This window comes from Anabas testudineus, chromosome 4 (assembly GCF_900324465.2).
Source record: "Anabas testudineus chromosome 4, fAnaTes1.2, whole genome shotgun sequence".
Lineage (NCBI taxonomy): Eukaryota > Metazoa > Chordata > Actinopteri > Anabantiformes > Anabantidae > Anabas > Anabas testudineus.
Genome location: NC_046613.1, coordinates 1,666,283 through 1,692,492, shown reverse-complemented (window position 1 = coordinate 1,692,492; position 26,210 = coordinate 1,666,283). Strand labels below are relative to the sequence as shown.

General features: G+C 41.2%; 12 non-coding genes across 12 annotated transcripts; all 12 read left to right on the top strand.

The window, feature by feature from the left end:
* The first annotated feature begins 12,242 nt into the window (after positions 1-12,242).
* On the top strand, positions 12,243-12,314 carry trnaq-cug. The gene has a single exon. It is a non-coding gene; the product is annotated as a tRNA-Gln (tRNA).
* A 279-nt stretch (positions 12,315-12,593) lies between these two features.
* Positions 12,594-12,676, top strand: trnal-aag. Its single transcript has one exon. It is a non-coding gene; the product is annotated as a tRNA-Leu (tRNA).
* A 380-nt stretch (positions 12,677-13,056) lies between these two features.
* On the top strand, positions 13,057-13,128 carry trnaq-uug. Its single transcript has one exon. It is a non-coding gene; the product is annotated as a tRNA-Gln (tRNA).
* A 1,509-nt stretch (positions 13,129-14,637) lies between these two features.
* Positions 14,638-14,709, top strand: trnaq-cug. The gene has a single exon. It is a non-coding gene; the product is annotated as a tRNA-Gln (tRNA).
* Positions 14,710-14,988: 279 nt separating this feature from the next.
* On the top strand, positions 14,989-15,071 carry trnal-aag. Its single transcript has one exon. It is a non-coding gene; the product is annotated as a tRNA-Leu (tRNA).
* A 380-nt stretch (positions 15,072-15,451) lies between these two features.
* Positions 15,452-15,523, top strand: trnaq-uug. Its single transcript has one exon. It is a non-coding gene; the product is annotated as a tRNA-Gln (tRNA).
* Positions 15,524-17,032: 1,509 nt separating this feature from the next.
* Positions 17,033-17,104, top strand: trnaq-cug. The gene has a single exon. It is a non-coding gene; the product is annotated as a tRNA-Gln (tRNA).
* A 1,509-nt stretch (positions 17,105-18,613) lies between these two features.
* On the top strand, positions 18,614-18,685 carry trnaq-cug. The gene has a single exon. It is a non-coding gene; the product is annotated as a tRNA-Gln (tRNA).
* A 279-nt stretch (positions 18,686-18,964) lies between these two features.
* Positions 18,965-19,047, top strand: trnal-cag. The gene has a single exon. It is a non-coding gene; the product is annotated as a tRNA-Leu (tRNA).
* Positions 19,048-19,427: 380 nt separating this feature from the next.
* trnaq-uug lies at positions 19,428-19,499 on the top strand. The gene has a single exon. It is a non-coding gene; the product is annotated as a tRNA-Gln (tRNA).
* A 1,509-nt stretch (positions 19,500-21,008) lies between these two features.
* Positions 21,009-21,080, top strand: trnaq-cug. Its single transcript has one exon. It is a non-coding gene; the product is annotated as a tRNA-Gln (tRNA).
* A 279-nt stretch (positions 21,081-21,359) lies between these two features.
* Positions 21,360-21,442, top strand: trnal-aag. The gene has a single exon. It is a non-coding gene; the product is annotated as a tRNA-Leu (tRNA).
* Positions 21,443-26,210: the final 4,768 nt, after the last annotated feature.

Below are 26,210 nucleotides of genomic sequence, written 5' to 3'. Positions count from 1 at the left end.
AATTACTTAAATATTTTAGTACTACTGGCAATACTTTTGACAGTTGTAGATCCTGAGCAGGTTCCAAGTTCCAAAGCTGCTCCAAGAAGATTGGGGGACCATCACAGGAAGAATCAGATGGTGATGGTGTCGGATTTGAGGAGAGTAGGACAATTGATGTGCTACTATCACCTGGTTGATGCAGTTTTCCCACCCAAGCACTACTAAACGAGACCATATCCTGGACAGAACCTTACTTATCCATAGAGAATTTTCAATTGCAGACTTACAAGAGCTAGGATGGAGGTGGAAAATTCATTTGGCATTCTCGCCTCCAGGTGGAAAAAATTACATTGTCAAATCAACTTGCATCCTAAACATGTGGACACATCCGTGGTGCCTGCATCCTTTACAACTTCCTGCTTGCCCTAAGCAAAAATCAGAGGTTGCTGAATGAGCAAGAGTAGCTAGGGAGACACATAAAAAAATGCACTGGTGGCATGGTTTCAAAGAGTTTTCAAATGTTTTATATTAGGTAGGCAAGGATGCAAGAATTTAATACAGTTTTGTTTTCAGATAAACTACATAAACCCTACAGCAGAGTAACATTAATAAATTAGCCTAGAAAATGTCTTATGATATGCACTAAATATTAACCCCTCACTACACTTTATTGCTTAATTGGAGGAATGGTCAGGTCTAAGTGCACTAAAGTTGTTTATTAGTACTAAAGCACTAAAAGAAAGCACCCATGAACTAACTCAATACAACAAACAATCACATAATATATACAGATAGACAGATAGATAGTAACTTATAATGGTAATTCTACTAGTGGGTTCCTCCTACTGGCAGCTCAACAACAGCTAACAACCCATTAATTTGCATTAAATATATGGGTATATATTTGACCTTTTTGTGCCTACTGTATATACTTCATGAGAGGCTCATGACATGTAGTACAGTCTGTTATATATCATAGCAAAAGTCATGACTTTCAAATGACATTTGATTTGCCCAACAGGGATCTTGGCCTCTGCTCTTCTCTATTTATACAGCATTTTACCTATGGTCAAATTAAACACATGCATGGAATACATTCCCACCTCTATACTGATGACACTCCACTGTGTATGTCTGTAAAGGCAGCTGATCATCATTAACCAGAGACCTGCATGACCAGTGTGAAAGCTAAATGTCTAAACAGAGGGTTAACTGTAATTCTTAACATCTGTGATCACTCAAAGTTAGACAACTGAGACTCCTGGGGTTACATTTGATCCTGGAGTCTGATCTGATTAGCACAATATATCAATTACAAAAAAACAAACAACAGCAACCTTATAATATGACAGTAGACATTGCTTTATTTCCAGAACAGCTGCCATGAAATCCTATTTCAATGTCATTTTACAGCTTTACAGCCCCAGTCAAATGAAATTAATATTGCAGCTATAATTGCCAATATTATATTTACTTTAATTTATCGCCAGCCGTCTCTTGACAAAGGTTTTTCCAGGTTTGTATTTTAAAGGCATCAGTGGTTACCTGCCTCATGTTTACATTTCCTCACATGCTGACACTGCTCGACCTGCCCTAGCTTCATCTTCCACTCTGCCACTCAGCGTGCCCTTTTGACTCTGAAGTCAAAATTCCGTCTGCCCATGAGCGAAAATGTAAATCTGACCCTCCGTCGCCCCTCATTCAGCCAGAGCTGCTATGTGGATCAAAGCCTTGCAGTGCTGCATACAAATACACTGGCTTAGCAGCATGCACCTGCACAAGCAGGGAACATCAGCAAAGTGTCAGGAGTTCAGTGCTCTGCCCAGACTGTCATGACGCTACATTTCAGTTTGTGGAAGGAGATTCAGATTTCTGTGGGTACGGGAGGAGGGCGAGGATGATGAAGAGAAGCAACTGTGAATAAAACATTACATTTACTGGTAGATTTTCTTTGCATGAAGAAGATTTCTTTTTGCTCTCTTTCTGCAGGGAGCTGTGCAGAGTGAGGACAGAAACACATGCTCTAGTTTTGAGTCTTTTTAAAGAATACAAAATCAACTTCTGCTTTAAAAATACTGTTTAAACATTGATAACAAGCATCCAGATGAAAATCAATGGCTGAGTGATATTAACCTAATTCTGTATAACAGAAAACCTCTTTGGGAAACTTCAGAAACCTCAGTTCTCCAACTCTCAAACGCACCTGACATTCCTGGCTTTTCGCACACCTCACGCAAGCGCATGTTTTCAAGGCGGAACAAAAGTATCGAGGATGTGAAACAGAATAAAAGCAAGTGATGTGAAACATTCAGCTGAGTGAATCCATTGCTGCTCGTCTCTGACAGAGCTGTTGCAGCAGAGCTTTGCCCTACTCTCAGGCTGATGCTATGGATGTAATGAAGCGTGAAACTGAGCCAGGATCTGTAGCTCCCACATGACCCTGCTGTGCAGCATATGGTAGCCCTCACTGTGGCCCTGGTGGCAACGTGCCACCAGCTAAACTGGGGGGAGCAGTATACGCGATGTGAGCTGCTGCAGATCTGTCTCTGTATGATGTAAAGTGCTGCTTTTGTTTTTTTAACACATGATAATGTGGGGAAACTGTTAAATGGGTCAGGCCACACTCTAGTGTGTTATTCTAAAGTCTTAGAGAACATCAAAATGCAAATGAAAGGGGCTTGTGTTCTTGCTTTTTAAAAATGTATCATTTTTGTTTCAAATGTGAATTGCCTTACTTGCCTATTTGTTTTCTGTAGTATTCTGAGCTGCTGTCTTTCCCAGCATGCACTAGGCCAAATATCTGTACATATTTCAATATGGGAAGAAGTCTGTGTTGGTATTGATAGTTGCAGATTTGAGAACACAAATAAATAGCATTTATTTACATTTTAGCACTTTTTTGTAGTTGTAGTTTGATGAACATTAATTGCCAGGTCCTGAATTGCCAGGTCCTTTGTGACGTGAACACCTAGACACTGGAAACTGTCCTCTCTCAACTGGAGTACTGTTGATTACACAGTAAGTGAATGATAGTTCCCATCCTGCTTTGTGCTGAAGTCCACTATCTACTTGCCCTGTTGATGTTCAGGTGATTGTTCTCTTCGGGTTCAGGTTTGTGTTCTCCTCATAGTAGGCCATCTCCTTGTTCTTGAAGCAAACCTGACAGTAGATGATATAAAAGTGGCCACACAGTCGTAAGTACAGCATGGTGCTTAGAACACAACCCTGGTGGGCTCCGGTGCTCAGGGTGAGGGACAGTGATACACGTTTGCCTACCTGTTCTGCTGAATGTTGTCACAGTGTCAACAAACCAAATCAGATTATTTTTTCAAATTAGATCTTTCATCTTTCATTTGTCATGAGCAGCTTTCATTTGTCGTCCTAAATCCGATTCAAATCTGAAATGGAACAGTAGCAGGTCTTTTTTAATGCCAATGCACTGTAAATCAGGAAGCTGCTGGTGATTCTGCACCCAATGCTCTTCTTGACAAATCTGTCTGATCTGTTGCAGCCAGACTTGGAACCTACCCGCAGATGATGGGAGGGATCTCACCTGTGCAAGTACAAACCAATCCACATAGAAACGCTTTCTTAGAAGCCTTTATGATTTCTGTAAAGACAGCCTTTAATCAAATCACTGAACACTGACTCTAAGACACACACGTTTCCCCCATCTACTGTACATCTACTTATCACATTCAAATTATGTTATGTTATTATAGTTATTTGGCAGAAGGTAAGAGGCTCAGCACAACACAACAACTGTTTGTATTGTATTGTTTGCTCTTTTTCCCCTCACCTGTCATTAGTTTTTGCTGCAGTATCTCGTTTGTTTGATTTTATCTCTTGTGTGGCAGAAAAGAAGTACTAGCATGAACAGGCAGGTTGTTTATTAGATTTATGCAAAGCTGCCATGTTATTCAAGACTTTTATCTGCTGTTGGTGCAGTTTTAAACTAAGAGTCTCTGTATCTGTCTTTATGCAGGCCCCTGAATGCTGGCTCCTGCCCTGTATCACCTCAGCCCAGCCTGCTGGAACAGCTTTGTGTGGCAGCTGGTCCTGACTGATTGCGCTGCTTGTTAGTCTGTCTTTGATCATTAAGCAGAGCAATGTCACCGCCTTTAGTGTCATCAATTATAATCTGGCTTGTGTCACTTTGATCCTAACAAATATTATGCCAGTTTTTTTAAGCCGTTGTTGGGCCACATGCCGCAGACTTTGAGCTACCTCTATTAGAAGCAAGATTTGTGATGTATAATTTACCTGAGTGGATTTTTTTCCCCTGCACTCTCTACTAAAGCTCTGACTACACAGCCCATAGCCAGGCAGTTTAGAGTGAATGAGAGAGTGAGAGGGAAACATATAAATAGCTCATCATGTCCCTTGGTGGTGGCACCTACATCTGTCCCATCCATATGGTGCTGTTATTTAGCCAGTTTCTAATTTCCACTGAGTCTGTAGTTAGTATAAATATTCCAACTGGTTACAAACACTAAGGCCTGGTCAGAGAGTGACTGGTTCAATAGTGTGCATAATCACCACACAAAAATGACCTGGCCACAAATACATCCTTCAAAAGATGCATGAAATGTCGACACAGTGATACAACTATGAAGCTGTTTGCAAAATGTTTGTCCTGGTAATTTCTGTGCATACATGAAGGCACACTGTTAAAGGTCAGCTACAGTAATGATCCTCGATATGAAACCATTCTTAGGTCTATGTTTTATGTCTGGTATGTTCCATGCATCATTTAATTCATTCATCATGTATACAGGTTCACTTCTGGACTGGGAACACTTATTCTCAAGGTGGGTACATGCAGATTCTTATAACAAACTGAGCATGTTAGGTGTGAAAGCTCCCAAAGTGATCGTGTATTTGTTGAGTTTGCTTTGGATTAACTCTTTTGTTAAGTTAAATTTGTTCCTGACTTGGTTCAGGTGACATGAAAGTCAAACTCAAACTGGATCAAAACACAGCAAAACGGTGTGAAATCAGAGTGGTGATTTTAGTTAAATGCTAAACTACTATTTCAGGGCAGTGCTCTCAATACAACTGCCTGTGAAGAGGTTGGATATATTGGGCAGCAAATGAACATTTTTCTTTAAATTGATGTGTTGGATTTCAAACTGTGAATGTGGATTATGTTAGTGTCCACGATGAACTCTGTCCACCACTGAGAGCACTTATAATTAGCACGAGAGGGACGTGCCAAAAGCCATTGAGAACAACCACTCTATCATCCACATAAGTCTATTGACTGCTTATGGTTTAACACAGTACCTCTCTCTGTTTGCTAAGCCACATATAGCCGCATGCACCACTGTCTACACAGAGACTGACAGGTCATGGTCCTAGATAACCAACAAACTGCAAACAGAGAATAGGTTACATTCATTCAGACTGTCGGAGATACTTGAATGAGCAGTTATATGTGTGAACATTACACAGTAAGAAAGAAGTCCAGCTGCTGTGACCTCACCTGAATGACTGAGAATCTACCAACATACTGGTGGCATTGTGTTTAGCATTGGGATGCCACACTGTATTGTTATTGTGGGGGATAGGGAGAGGTGATTGACAGATGACTCACTTTCCACTGTGGTAAAACAAGATTTTCCTAACACAACATAAATATCAATTAAGACTTGTGAATTTTTCTTCATTTCCTTGCTTTGCACTAAAGAAAATAAATAATAAATACCTATCAATTAAAATAACTGACAATTTAGACTGATTACAGTTGAATTTTATTAGCCATCTGCCACAAAAGCACAGTGGTGCACTGTAAGAGAAACAAGGCAAAATAGATGCATCAGTGCCATCTACTCTGGAAGAAAAGTAAATGCTGGCAGCCAAATTTTGTCCAAAGGAAATTGATTAAAAACTGTGTTTGTAGCTATGTTGGTGTTGCTAGTGCAGGAAAACAGAGTCCACTGATGAGAGAGACTTACATACTCTATATGGAAATAGATTATATGAACTGCCATGAGCAGGTGATGCTTCCTTTAAGTTGAAAGATTAGTCACAATAAAAGTCTACACTACAGACTGCTAACTGGTAAGAATCAGTCAGAAATACTCATCTGATGTCACCATGTGTACATATTAGTATGAGCTGGTTTGTTTGTCTTCGGATGGACAAACCTGCCAGAAGTAAAAGTAAAGTAAACCTGAAGCTTTTGTTACGTTGTAGCATTGAAGACAGAAAGTGGCTGTAGACATATATTGTATGTAGTGTATAGTGTTTTATTAAAGTTATAATTAATTTCCTTTCTAACCTCATATTAAAAAGCTGCACATTTTCTATGCACATTGATTTATATGTATGTATTCATACTCTTTGCATATGAAAGTCACTTAAACAGAGGTGGCAGCCCTTAGTACATATCTGCACCTTCCCCAAAGGGGACATTTTGTTGTAGCAATGCCTTAAAGCTCTTTTAATTCCCTTTAGAGAGATACTTGTTACTTAATAGGTAATAAGGGAAAAGCGTGTAAAAATAAACTGCGTCAAATGATAAAATATGTAGTGTATCACTGCAGGGATTTAACCTAAAGTCTCACAGCCTTCAGTGTTTGGCTCTCACTGACTGGAATCTAAGTCAAATATCGATCCTTCTAGGATTATTACCTTTTATTATGATTATTATCTTACATAATAACTTTCAGTGATGCTTGCATGCTGTAAAAGAGTTTGTTTAGGATGTATGCTGATGCTGTCACGAGTCTGAGAAATGACTCCATTGAAAGAGAAACAGTCAAGCAGGAAAGAGTTATAAGGGTTTTATTTCAACAAGAGTACAAGGAAAAAGTCAAAGAGTTCTGTAGGGCACCCATCGGGATGAGAAGGTGTAGAGTGAGTGTGGAGATCGGAAGTGGTAGCTGACAGGAAGAGGTGGTATGACATCACGGCCAAGATGTCCGACCAATGGAGAGCTCGTGGAGCAGACAGAGGCAGGTGGAGACAGTGAGTACCGGGAATTGAGGCTGGCAACAGTGGAAAGAGTCCAGGAGAATAATAACAGTTTGCACAATGAGAGACAGTCCAAATACACGCCCTGATGATGTTGTAGTCCAAAATCCAATAACAGAGTGATAGTCCGGTTCACAGTTCAAAGAGAAGTCCAGCAGGAAAAAGCAAAATCCACATTAGAAACGACAGTCTGTGTCAAACGACAGGAGGTCCACACACAACAGTTACAGTATCTGAGGGATTAGGCCCAAAGGCAGGTCCAGGTCAGGCAGGTCCTGTGAGGGGAATCAGGCAGAAACAGGTTCAGGTCCGGTACTGTGAACAAGGGAATGATGAGGGAGTGAACAGATCAGGTGGGAAGAAACCCACGGTACCTGCGGGTCGGGCAAAAGCAGGGTCCAGGGCAGGCAGAGTCCATATAAACAGGTGTCAGTCCAAACTGAATTGCTGGATAGTTTACTCTGAGGTTGAGGTCAGACTATCTGGCAGGGGAGGAAGGCAAGCGGTCTGCTTCTATAGGCCAGGGGAAAGGAAGAGCTGGGACAGTGACATTGATCTGCTTTACAACAGTGATCATGTTAGCCTACCTTAGCATAATAACAGCTCCAAAAATACAATGTGCTTTCAGGGCAAAGACAACATTTCAAGATGGATGTCGGGAAGCACAGAGTTTGTTTGTTGGTTACCTCTTGCAATACAGTTACGAAGCTGATGGTGTTAAACTATAAACTGTATAACAGTGTCACTTTGAGTGACAGTTTGATTTATGATTCTGCACTAAATTAGTGTCGTACCTACAGTACAGTAACTTTTAAATTCAGTAAACCTAACTACTGTGGAACCTTTGTTAGCTAGATACCGACAGGATGGAAGAAGTTTAACCCAGTGCTGCAGAAATCACACTACCACTTTCAAACGAGTGTTTTGGCGATGTAAATGCTATATAAATGCTATGAAATAGACTCTGTGTAGACTAAACACGGAAGCATAAATCAGAATTTACCCCACACTAACTTTATTTCAACAATTTATGAATGTATATCTATAAATGAATCTCTCAAAGTCCAGCAGGTAGAGAGAAACTTGTCCAGAGTCATAAAAGTGACATTCAGAGCTACAAGAAAAGCTTGACTGAAATGATGGTCTCTTTGTGCACAAGGTATTAGATTAACAGTCCCAATGTTTTGGTTAATTCCATTTGTAGTCTCTGTATTATTTAGAATAATGTTACACTGATTGAAAAATTGATTGGCATTGATCTGTTGAATTAATTATGGAATATACTGGATGGTAGTTGGTAGTAGTTGCATTGGGTCATGTACTTGTCACTGTTTAATTCATTCATTCAACTTTTTTTTTCCTCTACTCTCTCACTCAGTTTTCCCCTTTAAATACCTGCATATATTTAATCTCTATTTTATATTGTATTTCAACATACTTATTTCTCCTTACATCTCTATCATTGTGTTATTCTGCTATTCTATGGCCTGCAAGTCTTGTTTTAATCTTGTATTAAATATGCTTGTTTTGCAATTCTGTGTGTGTAAATTTTAGCATTGAGAGACCTGTTGGTGAGGGAGACCGCTCTGATTGGTTGTTTGGCCTAGCAAACAGTGCCATTTACAAATAAGTAGTAATGAAAAGTAAGAAAAGTCAATTGACTGACTGCCTGACTGACTCTGGTTGTTTGGCTGTGTAATCTGGGAGAAAGTAAGGAGAATTTATTATCAATTTGATGAACTACAGCTTCGATTACTGTCTTCATATCCGCTATTGTTAGAACTTTTACAGTTATCAGTCTGCTATCTCCATGATTTCAGTTCATTTCCAGAGACAAGTGTGATGAAAGTTATGGCAGGATGTTTGTAAGAAAACAAACCTCAATAGAATGTTATTCACATTTCTTCACGATTTCATTTTACACACGAGAATTTGTTTACTTCCATGTGTGTGTATGTGAGTGTGTGCATATTGAGGCCAGATAAAAAGATGATAGTTCCTCTTTGGTTTCTGCCTTTAAAGAGCATAAAAGCCGTGCTACCTCCTGACCTACACATACATAATAAATAACCCCGCCAGGAGATGTATTCCACTAGATCCAGTATCAGATGCTTCTTCACAGTCAGATAATATCATGTGGTGCTGTGCAACATGCCCTGCAGCCAGCTCTGCATCAGAAGCTCTTGAGTAACCAGACTGGGTTGGCAGTGGTGTTTATTAGAATGTTGCTTCATGGCTCAGGCTGAGATTTCTTGTTATTACACCTTATAAATATGGAAGAAGAGTTGGTGAAATGAGCCCTGAGGTAAAACTGCATTTGACTTCTAAACTGTGCCCGCAGGAGATGGCGAAGATGACAAAGATGGAAAAACCAGCGCTTGCTAATGTGTTTATAAAGATGGGTCACAAACTGTCAGGCTGCTATCGTAGCAGGATTTTTTTATGTTATTGTCCCAAAGCAAACGAAATGAATGCTCTCCGATATGCTCTTCGGTAAAAGTGTGTGAGTGATGAAATGGATCAGCCAGTCCTCTGCTTCCACCGAGTCAGCAGTGGAGGAGGACACATTAACTGTTTTTAGACATGCACTGCAACACTGAACTTACATAGACATCTCCTGTAGGAGCTGTGTTTGAAAAGGCACGACTCTTGTGTTTGATTTTTGTGAAATAATGGACCGTTTGTCCTTTTTTTTGCTATTCAAACAGTTAGGGAAGTTTATAGGAGAAATGTTCAAATGTTCTTTCCTCTTTAAAGTTCAGGTTAATGCAGTACTGTGTTCTGAATTTGTCACACACCAGGAAAACGTTTTGTTAACCAAAATCTGCAAGTTGTATAAAATACATTTTTAAACAATAAAATAAGCAATATTTTCTTCTCTGAAACACGAGAGGCAGAGCAGGTATTTATAGTGTGTATCTGTGATTGCGTATATAGTCAGTGTACTATATAATATCTCTTATTGACTTATTAACCTTTACACTGCTAAAAAATGTACTAAAGTGGCATAAGGCAGGAAACCAGATATGTAACAATTCAGTTATTCAAGCCTAGTATGGAAACGCTCACATGCAGACACCCACTCAGATTCAAGACTGCAAGCTGAAGGAGGCAGGGGACTAGGGGGGGGGGGGGGGGGGCATCTACAAGGAAGAGGTTTTAATCACATTCACACAGTGTCAGTGATGGAGAGGCTGGATGTGAGTGGGTGTCTGCAGAGGAATGCGACACATTGTTAGCAGCTCTGTCACAAACACACCCTTGTCTCATTAGACAAAACAGTCTCATCTGCAGAGTTTTTCTGCAAATCTATATTGGAGATATGTGTGAGAGCTCATCTCTACAGTCAGAGGTAATGTGTTTTTCTCCTGCACAGAGACAATTAAACAGTGACTTCATTCTTCAACCCTCGTTTTCTGCTTTTCATTGTGTGCAGCAGGTGACAAGTAAGGGTAACGGAGAGGGGTGTGTTTGTGTTTGTCGGGGGGTGGGAGGTGGTTTTGGTGGGTGACAGAAGATAAGTACCTGCATGATTCTATTTACACCCTGTAATGGATGAAATTGGGTCTGAGAAAATTAAAGTCATTCGCTTTACTGCTGTGGAGGATAAACCAATCTGGGTGAATAACACTGTGTAGATGAGCCTTGGGGGTCCACAACGATGTTGCTGGTTCACAAGTTATTCTCCCTTGGAGCCACCCTTGTGAGAGTCTCTGAGATCCTTAGACCTCAAACCTAAATCATGTGAGTAAGTGGACACAAATGACAATGCATGACTGCCCACAAACGCACGTCTCCATTGCACATAGTCAACATGCACTCTGTGCAAAAAGTGGTGACACAGGCTACTGAAACACAGTGTCTATGAAGGATTGTGTAGTGATGCTGACTGCTGCAGGCTGCTTATTGTGCAAACCCTTCACTTCACAGAACTTACATATTGTGTTTTTCTCTGAATAAAGAGAAGACAAAGTATCATTTATATATGACAATAATATGAACATGTTCGGCTAGAACTTCTTGCTACAGTGGCTTGGCAGATTATGTGTCAAGGGGCCCTGGGCGTTAATATACAAACTGACACACGCAGTGAGCTTACCAGAAAGAGCGTCTCTAATCCAGCAACGCCAATGCGCCCAAAGTCAAGCCATGGCATACGGTGCTTCCATTGTGTAGTGGTTAGAGCTTTGGACTCTGGATCAGGCAGTCTCAGACAAACCTGCTGATGACACAATTAAGACTTTAAAGAACCAGAACTAACCCTAGGCAGTCTAGCTTGACAAGACCTTGTAACATGCTCAAGTTGAAGAGTGACAATTACGGACGCTCGTCAAATTGGCAGTGGCCATATTTACGTAATCCCTGGCTTGTACTGGAAATGACCAACTGAAACACACATCACTAGATAAAGAATCCAGTGTGTAACCAATGACACCACTAATTGGTACTTTTCACTTGAAAAGCGCTTTTGTGGTACATGCTATTTCAGTTATTCACACTTCACAACAGACCAAGTAGTTGTTATTATCAAATTGCACGTGTTGCTGACAAGGGCTTTTCAGGTGTTGGTGAAAGATATGTATGAAATAGTTATTTACTAGCAACACTTTTGATTCAGGGGGATTTTACGTAAGAAGATGTTCCATGAGCAGCCCCACATGCCCACCTGTTGGTTCTATGGTGTAATGGTTAGCACTCTGGACACTTTTTTCTACCGCATCTGTGCTTGGACACAGAGCTCTGTGAACAGCCAGCCTCTTTTGCAATGACCTTTTGTGTCTTGTCCTCCTTGTGCAAGGTGTCAATGGTCGTCTTTTGGACAACTGTCAAATCAGCAGTCTTCCCCATGATTGTGTAGCCTACAGAACTAGACTGAGAGACCATTTGAAGGCATTTGCAGGTGTTTTGAGTTAATTAGCTGATTAGAGTGTGGAAAGATCCTTTCCTTGTATTGATCTTAAGTAATATTCTAATTTTCTGAGATACTGAATTTGGAGCAGAAACTATGCTATTCCCACAGTCGGCAATTGAAACTCTTTCTCCTGAGGTTCCAATGAGAACCCTGGACCAGATAATCTGAAACACACAACACTGCATAAAAAGTCCAGAGTGCTCCATTACCAAAGCAAAACCCAGTCTAACGAGTTCAACATGCAAAACCATGACCACCTGTCAAGGTTATGGTAAAAGATATGTTTGAAATAGTTTTTCACTAGCAACACTTTTAATTCATTTTTGACATAAGAAGATGTTCCATGAACAGCCGCGCGCGCTTACGTGTTGGTTCCATGGTGTAATGGTTAGCACTCTGGACTCTGAATCCAGCGATCCGAGTTCAAATCTCGGTGGGACCTCACTTGTAACGGGTGTCAAATTTAACGCAGTGCCCGTTTTTACCTATTCCAGGAACTCCGATCCCGAACAATTCAAAGTGCTTATACGTTAAAGACACCTCATTCAATTTATGACCTCTTAAAGGCAGAACATCTGGAATACGAGCTGACTTCTAACATTGACCTGGCTGAGAGACTGGGTGGAAGACAAGGTTATGGTTTTAGCTCTTCTTTACGTTGAGTGTGCTGAGGCTAAGTGCTGTCTGAGCCGCTTGCCTTGTGAACTCAACACTTTCGCAAGTCAGGATGGCCGAGCGGTCTAAGGCGCTGCGTTAAGGTCGCAGTCTCCCCTGGAGGCGTGGGTTCAAATCCCACTTCTGACAGCTTATCTGTAATTATGAAGTTTCGTTTCATGTACTAGAAAAGTCAAGTGTGCTCAGGTCACCTGTTGTCACTTGAACTGTCTCTGTAAACATAGCTCTTGTGCGAACAGGGTAATAAGAACCAGTGCTGTTGCTCAGTTCATTCCTTCATGCCGTTTGTACGTTAGACTTGACCAGGGTTTTTATGCATACGAATGATATCACACCGCAGTACCGTTGACACGGTGGTTCATGTTGTCAAAATGCAAGCTTTGCTGACAAACCTTTTTCAGGTTTTGCTAAGAGCTGCGTTTGAAATTGTTTGCCATTAGCTAGCCTTTTCAATCGGTGGGTTGTTATGTAAGAAGGTGTTTCAAGATAGTCCCGTCCCTGCACGCCTTGGTTCTATGGTGTAATGGTTAGCACTCTGGACTTTGACTCCAGCGTTCTGAGTTCAAATCTCAGTGGGACCTGTTCTGCACTTGGCGTTAAATTTGAGTCACACAATCTGGTGCAATCAGCCAGGCTCATGGGATCTTGTGTGAACTGCTGTGCGCCAATTGTTGATCCAACTCATTGAGCAAAATCCCAGTCTAACCAGTTCAACACACACCTAGTCAAGGTACTTCTTTGCACTGATGCGAAACTACGATCACCTACTAAAACTACATCCCCCTAAAACTACTCCGCATCCCTCTTGGATACATATAGTGAGATATCGTAAAGTTGCATGGATCCGTTTCGGGACGGTAGGGGGAAGCTGAGCTTCTATACAAACTGACACACGCAGTGAGCTTACCAGAAAGAGCGTCTCTAATCCAGCAACGCCAATGCGCCCAAAGTCAAGCCATGGCATACGGTGCTTCCATTGTGTAGTGGTTAGAGCTTTGGACTCTGGATCAGGCAGTCTCAGACAAACCTGCTGATGACACAATTAAGACTTTAAAGAACCAGAATTAACCCTAGGCAGTCTAGCTTGACAAGACCTTGTAACATGCTCAAGTTGAAGAGTGACAATTACGGACGCTCGTCAAATTGGCAGTGGCCATATTTACGTAATCCCTGGCTTGTACTGGAAATGACCAACTGAAACACACATCACTAGATAAAGAATCCAGTGTGTAACCAATGACACCACTAATTGGTACTTTTCACTTGAAAAGCGCTTTTGTGGTACATGCTATTTCAGTTATTCACACTTCACAACAGACCAAGTAGTTGTTATTATCAAATTGCACGTGTTGCTGACAAGGGCTTTTCAGGTGTTGGTGAAAGATATGTATGAAATAGTTATTTACTAGCAACACTTTTGATTCAGGGGGATTTTACGTAAGAAGATGTTCCATGAGCAGCCCCACATGCCCACCTGTTGGTTCTATGGTGTAATGGTTAGCACTCTGGACACTTTTTTCTACCGCATCTGTGCTTGGACACAGAGCTCTGTGAACAGCCAGCCTCTTTTGCAATGACCTTTTGTGTCTTGCCCTCCTTGTGCAAGGTGTCAATGGTCGTCTTTTGGACAACTGTCAAATCAGCAGTCTTCCCCATGATTGTGTAGCCTACAGAACTAGACTGAGAGACCATTTGAAGGCATTTGCAGGTGTTTTGAGTTAATTAGCTGATTAGAGTGTGGAAAGATCCTTTCCTTGTATTGATCTTAAGTAATATTCTAATTTTCTGAGATACTGAATTTGGAGCAGAAACTATGCTATTCCCACAGTCGGCAATTGAAACTCTTTCTCCTGAGGTTCCAATGAGAACCCTGGACCAGATAATCTGAAACACACAACACTGCATAAAAAGTCCAGAGTGCTCCATTACCAAAGCAAAACCCAGTCTAACGAGTTCAACATGCAAAACCATGACCACCTGTCAAGGTTATGGTAAAAGATATGTTTGAAATAGTTTTTCACTAGCAACACTTTTAATTCATTTTTGACGTAAGAAGATGTTCCATGAACAGCCACGCGTGCTTACCTGTTGGTTCCATGGTGTAATGGTTAGCACTCTGGACTCTGAATCCAGCGATCCGAGTTCAAATCTCGGTGGGACCTCACTTGTAACGGGTGTCAAATTTAACGCAGTGCCCATTTTTACCTATTCCAGGAACTCCGATCCCGAACAATTCAAAGTGCTTATACGTTAAAGACACCTCATTCAATTTATGACCTCTTAAAGGCAGAACATCTGGAATACGAGCTGACTTCTAACATTGACCTGGCTGAGAGACTGGGTGGAAGACAAGGTTATGGTTTTAGCTCTTCTTTACGTTGAGTGTGCTGAGGCTAAGTGCTGTCTGAGCCGCTTGCCTTGTGAACTCAACACTTTTGCAAGTCAGGATGGCCGAGCGGTCTAAGGCGCTGCGTTAAGGTCGCAGTCTCCCCTGGAGGCGTGGGTTCAAATCCCACTTCTGACAGCTTATCTGTAATTATGAAGTTTCGTTTCATGTACTAGAAAAGTCAAGTGTGCTCAGGTCACCTGTTGTCACTTGAACTGTCTCTGTAAACGTAGCTCTTGTGCAAACACGGTAATAAGAACTAGTGCTGTTGCTCAGTTTATTCCTTCATGCCGTTTGTACGTTAGACTTGACCAGGGTTTTTATGCATACGAATGATATCACACCGCAGTACCGTTGACACGGTGGTTCATGTTGTCAAAATGCAAGCTTTGCTGACAAACCTTTTTCAGGTTTTGCTAAGAGCAGCGTTTGAAATTGTTTGCCATTAGCTAGCCTTTTGAATCGGTGGGTTATTATTTAAGAAGGTGTTTCAAGATAGTCCCGTCCCTGCACGCCTTGGTTCTATGGTGTAATGGTTAGCACTCTGGACTTTGACTCCAGCGATCTGAGTTCAAATCTCAGTGGGACCTGTTTTGCACTGGGCGTTAAATTTGAGTCACACAATCTGGTGCAATCAGCCAGGCTCATGGGATCTTGTGTGAACTGCTGTGCGCCAATTGTTGATCCAACTCATTGAGCAAAATCCCAGTCTAACCAGTTCAACACACACCTAGTCAAGGTACTTCTTTGCACTGATGCGAAACTACGATCACCTACTAAAACTACATCCCCCTAAAACTACTCCGCATCCCTCTTGGATACATATAGTGAGATATCGTAAAGTTGCATGGATCCGTTTCGGGACGGTAGGGGGAAGCTGAGCTTCTATACAAACTGACACACGCAGTGAGCTTACCAGAAAGAGCGTCTCTAATCCAGCAACGCCAATGCGCCCAAAGTCAAGCCATGGCATACGGTGCTTCCATTGTGTAGTGGTTAGAGCTTTGGACTCTGGATCAGGCAGTCTCAGACAAACCTGCTGATGACACAATTAAGACTTTAAAGAACCAGAATTAACCCTAGGCAGTCTAGCTTGACAAGACCTTGTAACATGCTCAAGTTGAAGAGTGACAATTACGGACGCTCGTCAAATTGGCAGTGGCCATATTTACGTAATCCCTGGCTTGTACTGGAAATGACCAACTGAAACACACATCACTAGATAAAGAATCCAGTGTGTAACCAATGACACCACTAATTGGTACTTTTCACTTGAAAAGCGCTTTTGTGGTACATGCTATTTCAGTTATTCACACTTCACAACAGACCAAGTAGTTGTTATTATCAAATTGCACGTGTTGCTGACAAGGGCTTTTCAGGTGTTGGTGAAAGATATGTATGAAATAGTTATTTACTAGCAACACTTTTGATTCAGGGGGATTTTACGTAAGAAGATGTTCCATGAGCAGCCCCACATGCCCACCTGTTGGTTCTATGGTGTAATGGTTAGCACTCTGGACACTTTTTTCTACCGCATCTGTGCTTGGACACAGAGCTCTGTGAACAGCCAGCCTCTTTTGCAATGACCTTTTGTGTCTTGCCCTCCTTGTGCAAGGTGTCAATGGTCGTCTTTTGGACAACTGTCAAATCAGCAGTCTTCCCCATGAGTGTGTAGCCTACAGAACTAGACTGAGAGACCATTTGAAGGCATTTGCAGGTGTTTTGAGTTAATTAGCTGATTAGAGTGTGGAAAGATCCTTTCCTTGTATTGATCTTAAGTAATATTCTAATTTTCTGAGATACTGAATTTGGAGCAGAAACTATGCTATTCCCACAGTCGGCAATTGAAACTCTTTCTCCTGAGGTTCCAATGAGAGCCCTGGACCAGATAATCTGAAACACACAACACTGCATAAAAAGTCCAGAGTGCTCCATTACCAAAGCAAAACCCAGTCTAACGAGTTCAACATGCAAAACCATGACCACCTGTCAAGGTTATGGTAAAAGATATGTTTGAAATAGTTTTTCACTAGCAACACTTTTAATTCATTTTTGACATAAGAAGATGTTCCATGAACAGCCGCGCGTGCTTACCTGTTGGTTCCATGGTGTAATGGTTAGCACTCTGGACTCTGAATCCAGCGATCCGAGTTCAAATCTCAGTGGGACCTGTTTTGCACTGGGCGTTAAATTTGAGTCACACAATCTGGTGCAATCAGCCAGGCTCATGAGATCTTGTGTGAACTGCTGTGCGCCAATTGTTGATCCAACTCATTGAGCAAAATCCCAGTCTAACCAGTTCAACACACACCTAGTCAAGGTACTTCTTTGCACTGATGCGAAACTACGATCACCTACTAAAACTACATCCCCCTAAAACTACTCCGCATCCCTCTTGGATACATATAGTGAGATATCGTAAAGTTGCATGGATCCGTTTCGGGACGGTAGGGGGAAGCTGAGCTTCTATACAAACTGACACACGCAGTGAGCTTACCAGAAAGAGCGTCTCTAATCCAGCAACGCCAATGCGCCCAAAGTCAAGCCATGGCATACGGTGCTTCCATTGTGTAGTGGTTAGAGCTTTGGACTCTGGATCAGGCAGTCTCAGACAAACCTGCTGATGACACAATTAAGACTTTAAAGAACCAGAATTAACCCTAGGCAGTCTAGCTTGACAAGACCTTGTAACATGCTCAAGTTGAAGAGTGACAATTACGGACGCTCGTCAAATTGGCAGTGGCCATATTTACGTAATCCCTGGCTTGTACTGGAAATGACCAACTGAAACACACATCACTAGATAAAGAATCCAGTGTGTAACCAATGACACCACTAATTGGTACTTTTCACTTGAAAAGCGCTTTTGTGGTACATGCTATTTCAGTTATTCACACTTCACAACAGACCAAGTAGTTGTTATTATCAAATTGCACGTGTTGCTGACAAGGGCTTTTCAGGTGTTGGTGAAAGATATGTATGAAATAGTTATTTACTAGCAACACTTTTGATTCAGGGGGATTTTACGTAAGAAGATGTTCCATGAGCAGCCCCACATGCCCACCTGTTGGTTCTATGGTGTAATGGTTAGCACTCTGGACACTTTTTTCTACCGCATCTGTGCTTGGACACAGAGCTCTGTGAACAGCCAGCCTCTTTTGCAATGACCTTTTGTGTCTTGCCCTCCTTGTGCAAGGTGTCAATGGTCGTCTTTTGGACAACTGTCAAATCAGCAGTCTTCCCCATGATTGTGTAGCCTACAGAACTAGACTGAGAGACCATTTGAAGGCATTTGCAGGTGTTTTGAGTTAATTAGCTGATTAGAGTGTGGAAAGATCCTTTCCTTGTATTGATCTTAAGTAATATTCTAATTTTCTGAGATACTGAATTTGGAGCAGAAACTATGCTATTCCCACAGTCGGCAATTGAAACTCTTTCTCCTGAGGTTCCAATGAGAACCCTGGACCAGATAATCTGAAACACACAACACTGCATAAAAAGTCCAGAGTGCTCCATTACCAAAGCAAAACCCAGTCTAACGAGTTCAACATGCAAAACCATGACCACCTGTCAAGGTTATGGTAAAAGATATGTTTGAAATAGTTTTTCACTAGCAACACTTTTAATTCATTTTTGACCTAAGAAGATGTTCCATGAACAGCCGCGCGTGATTACCTGTTGGTTCCATGGTGTAATGGTTAGCACTCTGGACTCTGAATCCAGCGATCCGAGTTCAAATCTCGGTGGGACCTCACTTGCAACGGGTGTCAAATTTAACGCAGTGCCCGTTTTTACCTATTCCAGGAACTCCGATCCCGAACAATTCAAAGTGCTTATACGTTAAAGACACCTCATTCAATTTATGACCTCTTAAAGGCAGAACATCTGGAATACGAGCTGACTTCTAACATTGACCTGGCTGAGAGACTGGGTGGAAGACAAGGTTATGGTTTTAGCTCTTCTTTACGTTGAGTGTGCTGAGGCTAAGTGCTGTCTGAGCCGCTTGCCTTGTGAACTCAACACTTTAGCAAGTCAGGATGGCCGAGCGGTCTAAGGCGCTGCGTTCAGGTCGCAGTCTCCCCTGGAGGCGTGGGTTTGAATCCCACTTCTGACAGCTTATCTGTAATTATGAAATTTTGTGGCATGTACTAGAAAAGTCAAGTGTGCTCAGGTCACCTGTTGTCACTTGAACTGTCTCTGTAAACATAGCTCTTGTGCGAACAGGGTAATAAGAACCAGTGCTGTTGCTCAGTTCATTCCTTCATGCAGTTTGTACGTTAGACTTGACCAGAGTTTTTTTGCATACGAATGATATCACACCGCAGTACCGTTGACACGGTGGTTCATGTTGTCAAAATGCAAGCTTTCCTGACAAACCTTTTTCAGGTTTTGCTAAGAGCTGCGTTTGAAATTGTTTGCCATTAGCTAGCCTTTTGAATCGGTGGGTTGTTATGTAAGAAGGTGTTTCAAGATAGTCCCGTCACTGCACGCCTTGGTTCTATGGTGTAATGGTTAGCACTCTGGACTTTGTCTCCAGCGATCTGAGTTCAAATCTCAGTGGGACCTGTTTTGCACTGGGCGTTAAATTTGAGTCACACAATCTGGTGCAATCAGCCAGGCTCATGGGATCTTGTGTGAACTGCTGTGCGCCAATTGTTGATCCAACTCATTGAGCAAAATCCCAGTCTAACCAGTTCAACACACACCTAGTCAAGGTACTTCTTTGCACTGATGCGAAACTACGATCACCTACTAAAACTACATCCCCCTAAAACTACTCCGCATCCCTCTTGGATACATATAGTGAGATATCGTAAAGTTGCATGGATCCGTTTCGGGACGGTAGGGGGAAGCTGAGCTTCTATACAAACTGACACACGCAGTGAGCTTACCAGAAAGAGCGTCTCTAATCCAGCAACGCCAATGCGCCCAAAGTCAAGCCATGGCATACGGTGCTTCCATTGTGTAGTGGTTAGAGCTTTGGACTCTGGATCAGGCAGTCTCAGACAAACCTGCTGATGACACAATTAAGACTTTAAAGAACCAGAATTAACCCTAGGCAGTCTAGCTTGACAAGACCTTGTAACATGCTCAAGTTGAAGAGTGACAATTACGGACGCTCGTCAAATTGGCAGTGGCCATATTTACGTAATCCCTGGCTTGTACTGGAAATGACCAACTGAAACACACATCACTAGATAAAGAATCCAGTGTGTAACCAATGACACCACTAATTGGTACTTTTCACTTGAAAAGCGCTTTTGTGGTACATGCTATTTCAGTTATTCACACTTCACAACAGACCAAGTAGTTGTTATTATCAAATTGCACGTGTTGCTGACAAGGGCTTTTCAGGTGTTGGTGAAAGATATGTATGAAATAGTTATTTACTAGCAACACTTTTGATTCAGGGGGATTTTACGTAAGAAGATGTTCCATGAGCAGCCCCACATGCCCACCTGTTGGTTCTATGGTGTAATGGTTAGCACTCTGGACACTTTTTTCTACCGCATCTGTGCTTGGACACAGAGCTCTGTGAACAGCCAGCCTCTTTTGCAATGACCTTTTGTGTCTTGCCCTCCTTGTGCAAGGTGTCAATGGTCGTCTTTTGGACAACTGTCAAATCAGCAGTCTTCCCCATGATTGTGTAGCCTACAGAACTAGACTGAGAGACCATTTGAAGGCATTTGCAGGTGTTTTGAGTTAATTAGCTGATTAGAGTGTGGAAAGATCCTTTCCTTGTATTGATCTTAAGTAATATTCTAATTTTCTGAGATACTGAATTTGGAGCAGAAACTATGCTATTCCCACAGTCGGCAATTGAAACTCTTTCTCCTGAGGTTCCAATGAGAACCCTGGACCAGATAATCTGAAACACACAACACTGCATAAAAAGTCCAGAGTGCTCCATTACCAAAGCAAAACCCAGTCTAACGAGTTCAACATGCAAAACCATGACCACCTGTCAAGGTTATGGTAAAAGATATGTTTGAAATAGTTTTTCACTAGCAACACTTTTAATTCATTTTTGACATAAGAAGATGTTCCATGAACAGCCGTGCGTGATTACGTGTTGGTTCCATGGTGTAATGGTTAGCACTCTGGACTCTGAATCCAGCGATCCGAGTTCAAATCTCGGTGGGACCTCACTTGTAACGGGTGTCAAATTTAACGCAGTGCCCGTTTTTACCTATTCCAGGAACTCCGATCCCGAACAATTCAAAGTGCTTATACGTTAAAGACACCTCATTCAATTTATGACCTCTTAAAGGCAGAACATCTGGAATACGAGCTGACTTCTAACATTGACCTGGCTGAGAGACTGGGTGGAAGACAAGGTTATGGTTTTAGCTCTTCTTTACGTTGAGTGTGCTGAGGCTAAGTGCTGTCTGAGCCGCTTGCCTTGTGAACTCAACACTTTCACATGTCAGGATGGCCGAGCGGTCTAAGGCGCTGCGTTAAGGTTGCAGTCTCCCCTGGAGGCGTGGGTTCAAATCCCACTTCTGACAGCTTATCTGTAATTATGAAGTTTTGTTTCATGTACTAGAAAAGTCAAGTGTGCTCAGGTCACCTGTTGTCACTTGAACTGTCTCTGTAAACATAGCTCTTGTGCAAACAGGGTAATAAGAACCAGTGCGCTTGCTCACTTCATTCCTTCATGCCGTTTGTACGTTAGACTTGACCAGTGTTTGGACTCTGGATCAGGCAGTTTCAGACAAACCTGCTGATGACACAATTAAGACTTTAAAGAACCAGACTTAACCCTAGGCAGCCTAGCTTGACGAGACCTTGTAACATGCTCAAGTTGAAGAGTGACAATTATGGACGCTCGTCAAATTGGCAGTGGCCATATTTACGTAATCCCTGGCTTGTACTGAAAACTGAAACACACATCACTAGATAACGAACCCACTGTGTAACCTGTGTAACCACGACCCAGACTGGGTGAATGGTTATGGTTTTTGTTTTCTCTTACAGTGATTCTACTCAGGCTAAGTGCTGTCTGAGTCACTTGCCTTGGAGTGTGAAATCGGCAACTTCTAAAGTCAGGATGCCCGAGCTGAATAAGGCTCTGCGTTCAGGTCATAGAGTGACATATTTGCAATCATCAAACACTCTCTGTTATGATTCATTAAGAGAAATTAAACATAATTTTCCAGAGGCTAGGTTTTACCAAAAAGACATATGTACAATATATCAATTCTGTATTATCCCATAGAAATAGATTCTCCTATGTCTATTTTCTACTCAGTGAGAAATGTATGTTCTTCTTTCAAGCTCATAGTTTTGCAGGCCGGATGCTATTAATTACTAGTTGAATTTCATTGACTAACCTTTTACATTGTTTACATTGAGCTTGTATAAACGCTTCAGTTGTTACTTTAAGGTTTGCCTGAGACTGCCTGATCCAGAGTCCAAAGCTCTAACCACTACACAATGTAAGCCCCGTATGCCATGGCTTGACAATTTTTGACACTCATAAACGAACTGATTTAAACTTTATTATACAATTAGGTTTGGCGATGGCTTTTAGTGTCCATGTCCTCATGGAATACAAATATTTTTTCTGCACTGGATTCGTATATACATATTTATAAAGCTTAGTTAAGTAGATTTAGATTTGGGGCTGAGAGAAATTCACTCTGAAATAACAAATCAAACAAAATAATGATGCACAAAAATGTGTAATATTTCTCTTCTTCTGTCTATATTTGCACTCCCTCTGTCTTGCTCTCTCTGTTTTCACATAGGTGGAGAGATGTGAAAACATATGTACATGGTATTAACTGATTTTGTGACTTTGGTCTCACATCCCAGCCAACTACACAGCAGGGTGATTGCTCATTTTGTACGGCCCCTTTTAGTGTTGAAAGTTTAGTTCATATTATGCAAAATCCACTTTTTGGTAATTTTGGTGCATTTATATTACACTAGGGTGCATGTAGACACACACCAAGTATGTTAGAAATGCACTCCATCCTTTATTTACATTTTCTGGTTTTGTAGAAACCAGTCCCTGGTCAGGTCAGAGTTTCAGGGCTTGAAATGACAACGTTAGCTTCGCTCAGTCTCTGGAGCTGAATTTTTCTGCTAATTACACAGCAGGACAGTCAGGGTGTCCTAGAGACGTTGTGTTGTCAGCAAAACTGGTCGCTTTTGAGAGGGTGTGTTCGCTCACATTTTCACAATGGCCGCCCACTGTAATCTACATAGTTTCAGCATGACAGTGTACAGGCATATTTTGTGGATCTCAAAGACCTGTATTTTAAGCCCCAAAAGAGGTAAAATATGGAATATTTTATGCAAATGTTATTTATCGCTACAAATTTTGCACAAGGCAACTGTCACTAAGATTTGTAAAAGAATTTGGTCATGATTTGAAGTTAAAACCTTCGTATCTAGCATACAATTCAAGCCCTGCATCTATCCCTCTGACCTCCACAGCTTTATTTCCTGCCTCCCCAAAGGAAGGCCGATTTGCCAACACAGGTTTTGAGGCTCTGAAACATGCTGCCCAAACAAATCTCCCACCAATTAAGAGGAAGACACAAAGCCAGAAATCACAGTTTACTTGGCTTTGGTTTGGTAGAGCTGTGAGCACACACACTGACTGATTCAGACTGATATTCTCCTGATGGTATGAAGGCAAAGTCTTCATCACATTAAATATCTGTAAGAGGTTAGATTTACTACTCTTACTAAATGTAACTTGGACCTTTCCATTAACATCAGTGTCAGTCATGCTCTGATCTGTATGAGTCTTCCATTTGATTTTACTAAATATGTCTAGACATCCCTGAGCAGCAAATGCTATGAGCATTTCCAACACGGCACAGCAGCAACTTGATTAACTATTTATGATAATTAATTATCTTGTCACAGCAATGAGTTCAATCCGGATTTAAACATAACTAACCTTTTCACACAGACACAGCACCCTTATCTCAAGGGCAAGTTCACCAAAATATATATTTAAAAAAACTCAATCACTGCATATGGGGGCATTCATTTATGCGATCTATGATACAGTATTTTACTTGAAGCTTAACAGGGCATACACACTTTTTTACATTAAAATAAGCAATTCACAATCATCAGGATAGTACACTGATGTGTAGAAAGGAGAATGACACAAATCTTAATGGACTATATAACTTTGGAATCCTGCCTTGGAGACCTAGACAGCCAGCTCTTCCAAATTCACTTCACTCCACTTCACTTTATTTATGTGGCACCAAATTACAACAAAAGTCATCTCAAGGCACTTACAGTTTAATAACAAAATATAACAGTTCACAGAATTATATAGAAAAAACCTAGCAATCCCACTTGAGCAGCACTAGGCCAGTGTGGAGAAGAAAAACTCCCTTTAACAGAAGAAACTGTCAGCAGAACCAGACTCACAGTGGGCGGCCATCTGCCTCAACATGTAGGGGTGAGTGGAAAGAGGAAAGAGAAAAGAATGAGTTTGAATGTGAAGTTTTCACAGTAGTGTAACACTTTACTGTGAGTTCTTTGACTTACCTAAAAATGGCAGAGGAAACTTTGATACAACACTGCCATGTCGGTGTTAACCACAAACAAAACTCAGCAGCTATTTCTTGAAATAAATATGTAAACTGAGTGGAGCACTGAGCAATAATGAGCAGAGCAGCCTGATGCTGCTTGGAGCAGTGGAGTGGGGAAACAGGTCTGTGAGGGAAGAGCATAAATTCTCACTGCTCCACTCCACTCACGTCCTCTAGCTGTGACAGAGATAGTAAATGTCCATGGACCTCTGGTTCTTTGATACATTGTGAGGATCGCTGTCAAGTCCAGGCGCTTCTAAATTAAGCATTTAATCATATGTTATACTTCTGTTTTCTCAGTTTGCCCTACTTAACACATTCGTTTTGCCACACTGACTGGGGACGGTGTGGTCCAGAGGTAAACTGCACATTTACACATATACCCAGTAGTATCGGATCTCGATCTTGCTCGGTCTCTTTCACCTTATTGGATCTTGTTGATTAATAAATTAGATCACTAAGCGATTATTTTGTTATACTTTCAGCATTATGTACACATTTGTCTGTTTCAACTTATTGACTCCTACGTTGATGAGTAAGCTAAATTTTGCATGACCATGGACAACATCAAGGTGAGAGTGTAATATTTTACGGTAACTACGGTCAGAGCAAAGAGTAAACGCTTGTGCTGCATATGTTATTGTTAAAATGTAATACATAACATATATCATTTATTTTTTGTGATTTATTTTTAGTTTTGGTCAAGATTTCAGTTTTAGTTTTAGTCATGTTTTAGTCAAAGGTTACCTTCATGATGCAGTTAACTAAATGAGGCCAGTTGCAGGGGAAATAAAGATTATTGATAAAATTATTATTACAATTATTAGCACTTTTTTTTTTCATAAATAACTCAATTTCATCAGCTGACTGTCTCAGTGGGACATGCAGACAGACTAAACAGTAACAATAAGTGATGGTTTGATCTTGTGGTTTAATTTTAATGCTGATTGACAGGTGTCAGAATGACAGCACATGCAGTGCATCACAGCTGCTGTGTAACTGTAGACCTTTCAGAGTGCTGAACAACATGCTGACACTGGTCCATACCAACATTAGTGTATTTTGGCTGACTGGTGTATGTGTTCACTTCAGAATACTGTATATAAGCAGTTCCAAAAATATCATCTTGTTGTGTTGCTGGGTGCAGAATTGTAGGAGTAATGGCTTTAAATTTAAATTTAAATTTTATCTCATACCAACTGCTGCTGCCAGTCAGAAAAAGAAGAATATGTGATTTATTGATAAGAACAAGGGATTAGATTGAGGGGAAAATGCTGGTGTGTAGCGCAGAAGGCTACACTGAGGGTCACTAGGAATCAGGCATTTGTTGTCAGCATGGAGTACAGTACAGTGCAGGTGTTCATACATTTTTAAATCCAAAATAATTACAGATATCTGTTGGGACAATGTCTCTGCATGACTATTAAGTTCTGCTAACAAATGCAACAAGGATGTTGTGGATAAACATTTTTCCCACAGAATATTCAAAAATGTTTTTTTATGAAACCAGTTTGCTTTCTGCTTTCTTTCTTTGTGAGTTTATAGATTTAGATATTTACATGTAAACCACATTTTTTGTTGCAAAATGTGCAAATAAATGTTACATTTAGTTTCAGGGTTGCAAAGGTACGTTCACTAGCTATAAAGTAAAAGAATGTTGTGTGTTTTTGCACAATTCAACTCACACATGTGCAATGTGAGCATTGTA